Source organism: Odontomachus brunneus, unplaced genomic scaffold (assembly GCF_010583005.1).
Source record: "Odontomachus brunneus isolate Ranch 3 - 2012 unplaced genomic scaffold, Obru_v1 Obru_scaffold_109, whole genome shotgun sequence".
Classification (NCBI taxonomy): domain Eukaryota; kingdom Metazoa; phylum Arthropoda; class Insecta; order Hymenoptera; family Formicidae; genus Odontomachus; species Odontomachus brunneus.
In genome coordinates, this window is record NW_022639559.1 from 396,538 (window position 1) to 406,172 (window position 9,635).

Sequence of the window (9,635 nt, forward strand, 5' to 3'; positions counted from 1 at the left end):
AGATTGTAATTTCCCGACTGATATTCCTTAATACAACAAAGGTTGTAAATACAAGCTTATTAAATGTTTAATTGATTCTTATAAATGTGCTTTGTTTATTGCTTGGACGCACACGTAAGTGAGCGGAACGCAACAATATATATTACTTTATCCACTTTTGAGGTTGCCAGTGAATGCGACAAACACTTGAAATTTTTTGTATGCATGAGGCAGTCATGTTAAAAAGGACTTGTGTGTGTTTAGAAGCGCAAGCAGATTAATTTGAATACTTCCTTTAAAAATAAACAGATTGATATTCTGTAATACAAAAATGGCTGTGACTTTAAATAGAAGCGATTTCGGGAATATATTTGTATAGGTTCCATATGTAAAACATCCCGTATAATATTTTACCGTGTAAACTATTATTTTCATAATTATGTTCTATATCTCAAGTTTCTTTTTTTTTAATATGAAATCTAAATTCTTTTAATAATGTGGGAAAATTTACTTACAATGAAGATATTTAGACAGAAGTCACAAACTGCAAAGAAAACAATCCAAAACATTGTTGCTCAATTTATTAAAAACTTCAATTTATCATATTTATTAGGGACCTTCTATAAAATTGGCCTTTACAATAAATACCCATCTGAATTATAGGACGAAATAAATGAACGATCCGTTCTTGCATGATGAATTTTGTACAATGTTATATTAAGTGACTATTCGCGTCAGGATCGTAGCAAAAAAAGTTAAGAAAGATATTTGCCCGATTCGTTTCAGGGAGGGCGAGGGCGGCGGCGGCGGCGGTGGCGGCGGTGGTGGTGGTGGCGGCGGCGGCGGTGGTGGCGGCGGTGGCCGTTCCGTGACCGGCGTGGGGGGCGGTGGAGGAGGAGGTGGCGGTCGACGGGCACCGAGCCTACGATTGGTGAACGGAAGAGCGACTACGGGCGTGAGTTTACATACCAGCAGCACTGAATCCGTACGCTCTCCCCATCACCACCTCGGTCAGCAGCAAACTGTCGGCAACAACTGCCACGCCGGTAACAACCCCGCCGCGAACAATCATCCGAGGCTCAACAAAGATGACAGCATCAAGATCAGCATTGAGAACACCAACACTTGTACAGATAGCCTCGTTACTGCTCTAGACGACGAGACTCTGCTCATTACTGATTTCCTGGGCGATACAGGTGAGCTGTCTTTTGCTTAACGCTTCGTTAAATTCGAGAAAACATTATACTACTGTGATCAAAAAATATCTGAACTTTATTTTTTAAAAATTGCGGGAAAATCAAATCCGTTTGCTTTCTTAAGTTGGTTAAGGACACATGTCCTTCACATTTGGTGAAAAAATCATGGCGTTTCTGTAAATCAAGCCATTTGAGAGTGGTAGTTCTTTATGTCAGTGAAGATTTTTGTGCGCGGCGATTTTTACGATGTCGAAAAATATGGAGCAAAGAATTTGTTTAAAATTTTGTGTTGCGAACGAAATTTCGTTCACAAATGTATTCAAAATGTTGCAAAAAGCTTATGGCGATGATTAATCAAAAACAAGTGTGTTTGAGTGGTTTAAGAAGTTTCAAGAAGGACGAGAATCTGTTGAAGACAATATATCGCAAATATATCGATAATATATTGACAATATATCCACGCTTTGGAAGACTATCAACGTCAACAGATAACACTCACGTTGAGGAAGTGAAAGAATTGGTGCTCGAAAATCGTTGATTGACTGTGTGAGAGATAATAGATAAAGTTGGAATATCATTTGGATCGTGCCAGTACATTTTGTCCAATGTACTGGACATGATTTTGCATCACGACAACGCACCATCGCATGCTTCGACACTTGTGCGTGACTTTCTGACAAAAAACTCAACGAATGTCGCAAACACCGTATTAACTAGACATGGCCCCCCGCGACTTTTTCCTGTTCCCTCTACTGAAAAAACCATTCTGCGGACAGCATTTTGAATCGATTGAGGACATTAAAGAAAAATCGCTGCGTGAACTGAAAGCCATACCGTCTGCCGCGTATAAGCGATGTTTCCAGGACTGGATCAAACATTAGCATATGTGCGTTGCAAATAACGGGGACTACTTTGAAGGAGACTATAAGAATGTTGATAATTGAGTTACTTTGATTTTTAAAAATAAAGTTCGGATACTTTTTGATCATTGTAGTAGAACCGTTATGAATTAAACGGCCGATTTATATTCTTAACCATTTGTGATCTTATGTTTATTTCGACTTCGATATCGTCTTTCACGCTCGCCGATCCGTATGAATTCAACTATTTTGCTATCATATAATTTACTTCAACAATTCGGCATCTAATTGTTGTAAAAACACATCTATAGAATATTATATTATGTGACGTTTTGAAATATTCTGGTAACATGTCTGATGTTATTAAGGAGCTTCTAACTTTCTAGTCAGTCAATATTTTTAATATTGATGTAATATTTTAACTCTTTGGTTAATCAGTATTAAGAAAATTGTCTAATATGATTGAAAAAATAATTTTATATTATTTTTTATTTACCACCAATTTAATATTGGAGAGATGAAATTCGTAAATGTCATAATATCTAATTGTATTTTATTTTAAAAGTGATAAAATAAAAATTATAAAATATTTATACTGATGTTAATATCAATTATAAGAAAAAAAATATGAACTTGAAATATAACTTGTTATTGTATTTGATCAATTTCATTAATAATTTGAATTTCTTGGAAATGCATAGATGTGGTTTTATTTATTTTCCAAGAAAACCGAAATTTTTTTAGTTAGTTCTTAACCTAATGTTCTCTGTTTATTTGTACTTTCTATAAAAGTCATGCAATTTAAATAAAAAAAAAAAACAAAACAATGGCGTACTATAGTATGCTTTTAGAAACAATATTCAATTAACATAAATATATTTAAAAACTTAGAAAAAATACCAAAGAAAATTGCGTACATGCATTTCTCAAGATATAGGTAAAACAGAGCAGCTTGGACGCGTCTAACAGTTTACTGTATATTACGCTAGAAGCGCTGAAATATATATGCGCACGAAGTTCAGTGATATGTATTCGAGCCTGGGCTAGTAAGCGTTTTTCTCATCGATGTGTAGTATGAACTACGCACAGGTATGGAAAAGTATTGTTGCCTGAAAGAAAGAGACAGTGATCAGTAGCGGTCAAGCTGTTTTTTTCTAATCAGTAAGAACGGTAACAAAAACAGTCAATAGGAATATTACAAAGAGAAAGTCATTGACTACCGCGTTTCTTCTTTATCTAATTTTGTAGACGCTTTTATAAGGATTTTTCACGTACGGATGCGTAGTCCATATTATACGTTGATGGTTTTTCTCTCTCCATTTACGTACACGTTATGCGGCGATCGTAATCACATAGATAAATAGAGTGGCCTATGTATAAATGGAAGGGGAAAGACGCTTACTCTAGTCCGGGCTCGAATGCGCTTCACTGGCGAAGTTCTACGTTGAACAAAAGACCCCTGACACTGTATACAAAGAACAGCATAGTCTCTTAACAGCAGATGACTGCAGTAAGTTAGGAAAAATAAAATACGGGTGAAGAGCAAAGGCAAAATGTACATAATAGTATATACGTAATAATAATTAGCAGAAGAGTCGTCTTTTTTGACATGCGCTGCTTCTCAGCAGTTAATACCAAAGTCGTCTTATTCGACATTGCTGCTTGTCAGTAAATACTGTCACATGCATCTTTTTTGACGTATATGGTACTTGTCAATAATTACTAAAATTGTTTTATTTATGCTGCTTGTCAGTAACTACTGCCACATGCGGCTTTTTTAACGTATATGGCACCTGTTAGTAGCTGCTTGTCAGTAACTATTGCTACAGGTATTTTTTTTACGTGTGCTGTTTCCTAATGGTTACCTGATGGCCAATGATTCATACGTGTGGTCTGCTTGCCTTTAATAATACTTGATCAAGAGACGCGGCAGTGTCTCGCGCCAAGTGAACGCGCGAAGCGACGAACGGACATGAGACGGCCGCGTATATTATACACGATGCCTTTAGTTGACCGGAGGTAAAATTTTTTATTTTGCTATAACGACTGATCCAATCAAGTTTTAAATAGGTTTAATCAATTTCTCAATATTGATTTATATCGATTTATATCGATTTATATCAGAAAATTTTCTTTAGTTTTGCTCTACATTGAATAACATCAAAAATTTTTGTGTAAAGCATTGAAAGTATTAATGCGACCCGGGTACGTCAAGTATTTTTGTGTGAATCTTAATTTTATTTTATCTTTATTTTTCATATTATTTTTATATAATTTTTTATTTATTTTTATATGATTTTTTAGTGATTTTTTACATGATTATGTAGAAAATAGAATTTTAAACAATATTATTTTTTAACGTTTTTAGATTCGTTTTCCAAAAGTGTGTGCGCGTGTGAATTCATATGGATACATTTCCTTTTGTAGTTGTATTTGTATAGAGAAACACATAAATTATTGTCACTTGACATAACTATCGGATATCATTTTTTTTTATAAAATAGAAGTTTAAACAATTTTTAATATTTTTATATATATTATTTTACAATATTTCTTATTAACATTACAAAATATATTTTATAAATAAATATTTTTTATATGACTTGTCGATACATATAATAATTATATTCGTGCGGGCAAGCGCGTGAACTTGGCGTCTTTTTTACTTTTTTTTAAAAAGGAAGGTAGGTTTATACGGATGCCAAATATATCTTAGGTGACACAATTTGCTTTTTATAATAAGGAATGTCAAAAGAACTTACTCTGACGTATATATTATTTATATAAATATTTAAAACAGCGTCTTACTCTTACGTGTGGTCTCTGCTTGTAATAATATTCAATACCAAATGTATCTTGGCTGATATGATACTCTGACGTATATATTATTTATACAAATATTTAAAACAGCGCCTTACTCTTACGTGTGGTCTCTTTGTTTGTAATAATATTCAATACTAGCAAAAAAAATTACATAACTACTTTCAATACTAGCCAATAAAATTACATTTCTCATTATTATAAGAACAAATTGATAAATGTGTCTAATTAGATATTATTAAAAATAAATAGATTTAATGTTTTAATTACTGCTTCTGCTTTTAATATTATGAAAAATAATGTATATATGAGGGTCAGCATTTCTGACATACCAAATGTATCTTGGCTGATACGATATGGCTTTTGTAATAATAAATAATGTCAGAAATGCTGACTCTCATATATACATTATTTTTCATAATATTAAAAGCAGAAGCAGTAATTAAGACATTAAATCTATTTATTTTGTAATAATATCTAATTAGACACATTTAGTATCAATTGGTTCTTATAATAATAAAAAGTGTAATTTTGCAATAATAAGTTGTGTCAAATAAGTTCGATCGAACATTAAATTATTGAAAGCTACTACTTATTAAATTATTGAAAGCAGAGACAAAGCGCATTGCTCCAATGTAACATATCATGTATTCTGGTATCAATGATATCAGTATGAAGACGTAACTTCGCCTAAATCGGAATGGAGATGATAGCCAGAATTAGAAAAGTTACTTTTAAAAAGTTTGCTTTTAAAAAGTTAAACATGTTTTACTCTCTAATTTTCTTGGAATAAAATTTCACTCGAAAAGTAGAGTGACAGTCGAGTTACTCGAATTCGAGTGATTTTTCTGTAATTTTTCCTGTAATTCTTTGTCATTACGTATTATTTCCATTCTATTGGAAAAATTCATTTTACCCTTCGGGACTAGAAACCTGAGATCTGTAGCTCTTGAGTCTGACACTTTACTTACTAGATCACTACTATAGCCGGTAGTTTCATATTAGCTACATATAGTTTACTCAACGTCGTTTTATCTAATGGCTAGACGAAAAAAATTACACAGTGACGAGATGGAAAATTTGATAAATCCTGAATAGAAATTGAATATCAAACGCTATCTTGTAACTATCTAGTAGCAATATACTGTAAATCCTGAATGGAAATTAGATATTAAAACTGTCTATCCACTAGATAGTAAATTTGTGTATTACATCGTCATTATCTATATACAAATGTACTATCTAGTGGGTTCTGATATCCAATTTCCATTCAGGATTTACAGTACATTGCTGCTAGACAGTTCTGATGTCCAATTTCTATTCAGGAGTTTCTATCCCGATAATTTTCTATCTCGTTACTGTATAATCTTATTCGTTTAACCATTGCCTATGTAATTGGTATAGTTAGTAGACAGTTCTGATATCTAATTTCTATTTAGGATTTACTGATAATTTTCGATCTCCTTGTTATGTAATCTTTTTCATCTAGCCATTATCGATGTAATTGGTACAGTTATTAGACAGTCCTGACATTCAAAAGACTGAGTAGGAATATTTAGCAGTCACGAGCTAGTGGCTGGCTAGAAAACTTATCTAGTCATTCCTATCTAGCTACTAGTCTTAAAATCTGCTCTACTAGATACATTTTTGCTCTTTGGGTATTGTAGTAGATGCTGTCCGAACATAATAATATTCATTATTATGTGCGTTCAATACGGCTGAATATCCATACAGCAAAGAAGTCCTGCGCCCAGATCAGTCATAACGAAAGGGTGCTAAACGGTGCCCAGGTCAAATTACTCCGGCGTTCTATATTACTTCTTTACATATTGCTGCGTCGCGCGAGTATTCGATATCGCGTCGTGTCCGTGGGAAATAACAGCTCACAAAATATTAAAAAAAATGAGAACTTTATTGATGTAGAATATATCAAAATTGTGCGTCCAGAGAAGATCTGAGAATCTTTTATCTCCAGGGAAACCAGCTGATATTCGCTTCGCACTAGCATTCCGGTGATCGGTAATCGTACTGAGTGACCAAACCCAATTAACATGGGAATATCGACCAATATTCCATGAGAATGTCACTGGTCACACCACCTACACAGCAGAAATATCCCGAATATATCATAGAGCAGAGCTCGAAATTAGTTATCTATTTCGGCCGATTCTCGGAACCTATGCCTTCTATCTTCCACTTGCCACGAGTGGGCCGCGACGGTCACTTGCGCGGCCCGCTCGCGGCAAGTGGAAGATAGAAGGCATAGGTTCCGAGAATCGGCCGAAATAGGCAACTAATTTCGAGCTCTGCCCTATGCTATATTCGGGACATTTCTGCTATATGGGTGATGTGACCAGTAGCATTTTCATGGAATATTGCTCGATATTCCCATGTTAATTAGGTTTTGTCAGTTGCGCGGCCCGCTCACGGCAAGGGGAAGATAGAAGGTGTAGCTTCTGAGAATCGGTCGAAATAGGCAACTAATTCCGAGCTCTGCCCTATGCTATATTCGGGATATTTCTGCTGTGTGGGTGGTGTGACCAGTAGCATTTTCATGGAATATTGCTCGATATTCCCATGTTAATTAGGTTTTGTCAGTTGCGCGGCCCGCTCACGGCAAGGGGAAGATAGAAGGTGTAGCTTCTGAGAATCGGTCGAAATAGGCAACTAATTCCGAGCTCTGCCCTATGACATATTCGGGACATTTCTGCTGTGTGGGTGGTGTGACCAGTGGCATTTTCATGGAATATTGCTCGATATTCACATGTTAATTAGGTTTTGTTAGTTGCGCGGCCCACTCGCGGCAAGAGGAAGATAGAAGATGTAGATTCCGAGAATCGGCCGAAATAGGCAACTAATTCCGAGCTCTGCCCTGTAACATATTCGGGACATTTCTGCTGTGTGGGTGGTATGATCAGTGGCATTTTCATGGAATATTGCTCGATATTCCCATGTTAATTAGGTTTTGTCAGTTGCGCGACTCGTTCGCGGCAAGGGAAAGATCGAAGATGTAGCTTCCGAGAATCGGCCATAATAGGCAACTAATTCTGAACTCTGCTCTATCGGCCGAAATGGGCAACTAATTCCGAGCTTTATCCTACACTGAAAAAAATGACTGGTAATAATTATCCAGCCTATGTTATAGTTACTAAATTATTTAGTAAAATAGTTTTAACTAAATATAGAGGTGAACATGATCTACAGATATGTATACTAATCTAGATTGCTAGATGTCATCATTGGGATAGCATGATTTGCGTCCGATAGAGGTGTATGTGAGAAAATGGCCGCTGCCTCCACATATTTTCACTACGTTTAGTCATCAAATTCTTTTGTTGAAAATGAGCAGAGCAAATAACGTCCAATACCATCTTTTTTTATTGCGATATTTTTTGATACAATAAGATGCTGGCATTTTTGGTTTTACGACAGCAATTTAATGGCTACGTTGACTCACTCAAATGCTATGCGTCGCACACACAGGACCGCCGCCATTTTCTCGCATACAACCGGTAACTCCATGCGATGCAAGTCCGAAGCCCTGGTTAGCAATCTAGTTTAGTATAGACATCTGTGATATGACCTAATCATTTGGTAACTATGAACCAATAATCATGGTAATTATTATCAAGGCATGGTGGACTATTACTAACTATCATTAAATAATGTGGTAAATGAAACCATATTGTTTAGAAATATTTACCACTATTATATGATTATTATTACCTTAACCGCTTGGTTATAATTACGCAAAGCATGGTAATAATTACAAAATTGTCAAATTTAAAATATTTGCAAATATCGTCATAATGCTTGGTTTCAACTATGATGATAGAATGAGGAGGACGTATTAGGTGGCGGGATGTCGGCGATCAGGACCTGCGTCTTCTTTTCGTTCTGGCGAGAGGAAAATATCGAAAACGCGGTTTGCTAGGCCGAGAATCGAACCTGGATTTTTCAATTGCCGGGCGACTGTTTTAAACATTGAGCTAATTGATACTTCATGCTCACTACACTTTCCTCTCCCAAGATAACATTCAGAGATGCCGTTCAAGTTGGACAAATTAAATCAGAGCTCGGAATTAGTTACCCATTTTGGCCGATTCTCGAAACCTACGCCTTCTATTTTCCCCTTGCCGCGAGCGGGCCGCGAAAATGACGTCGCGGCCAGTCGCGGCTTCAAGCTTGGAGGCTCGACTGTCACTTTCGTGGCCCGCTCGTGGCAAGGGGAAGATAAAAGACGTAGCTTCTGAGAATCGGCTAAAATGGACAACTAATTCCGAGATCTGAATTAAATCATAGTTACCAAATACTATAATAATTATTACTTTATTTGGTAACTATTATTAATGTATCTAATACTGTTTACTAAATCATTTAATTGATTTGATTACACCAAAAATTTATGTTATTAACTATTTTGTAATTATTACATATATTGTATATATGATATTTGATAACATTTATCATATTGGTTACTATTTATCATGAAATGTATAACTAAATGAATTTGATAAGTATTATCAGACTTTTCTTTAGTGTATAGATATTGAAATATCTTTATAATATTCTTTTCAATTCGGGATATTTCTGTTATATGGGCAGTGGCATTCTCATGAAATATTCGGTTATATTTCAATGCCATTTAAAGGGGATAATAATAACCGTTTAAATAAAAAAGTAGTAAATATAATGTATTACTTATAATCAATTTTATACATCGAGAGAGAGAGAGAGAGAGAGAGAGAGAGAGAGAGAGAGAGAGAGAGAGAGAGAGAGA

At 35.2% G+C, this 9,635-nt stretch overlaps 1 protein-coding gene across 1 annotated transcript in view; it reads left to right on the plus strand.

The window, feature by feature from the left end:
* The first annotated feature begins 844 nt into the window (after window positions 1–844).
* The window catches only part of LOC116849243 (potassium/sodium hyperpolarization-activated cyclic nucleotide-gated channel 2), a 391,135-nt gene continuing 382,344 nt past the window's right edge, over window positions 845–9,635 (plus strand). The window contains exon 1 of the mRNA XM_032826194.1: window positions 845–1,175. The gene's annotated coding sequence lies outside the window, so the exon portion shown is untranslated. The remainder of the gene's footprint in view (window positions 1,176–9,635) is intronic.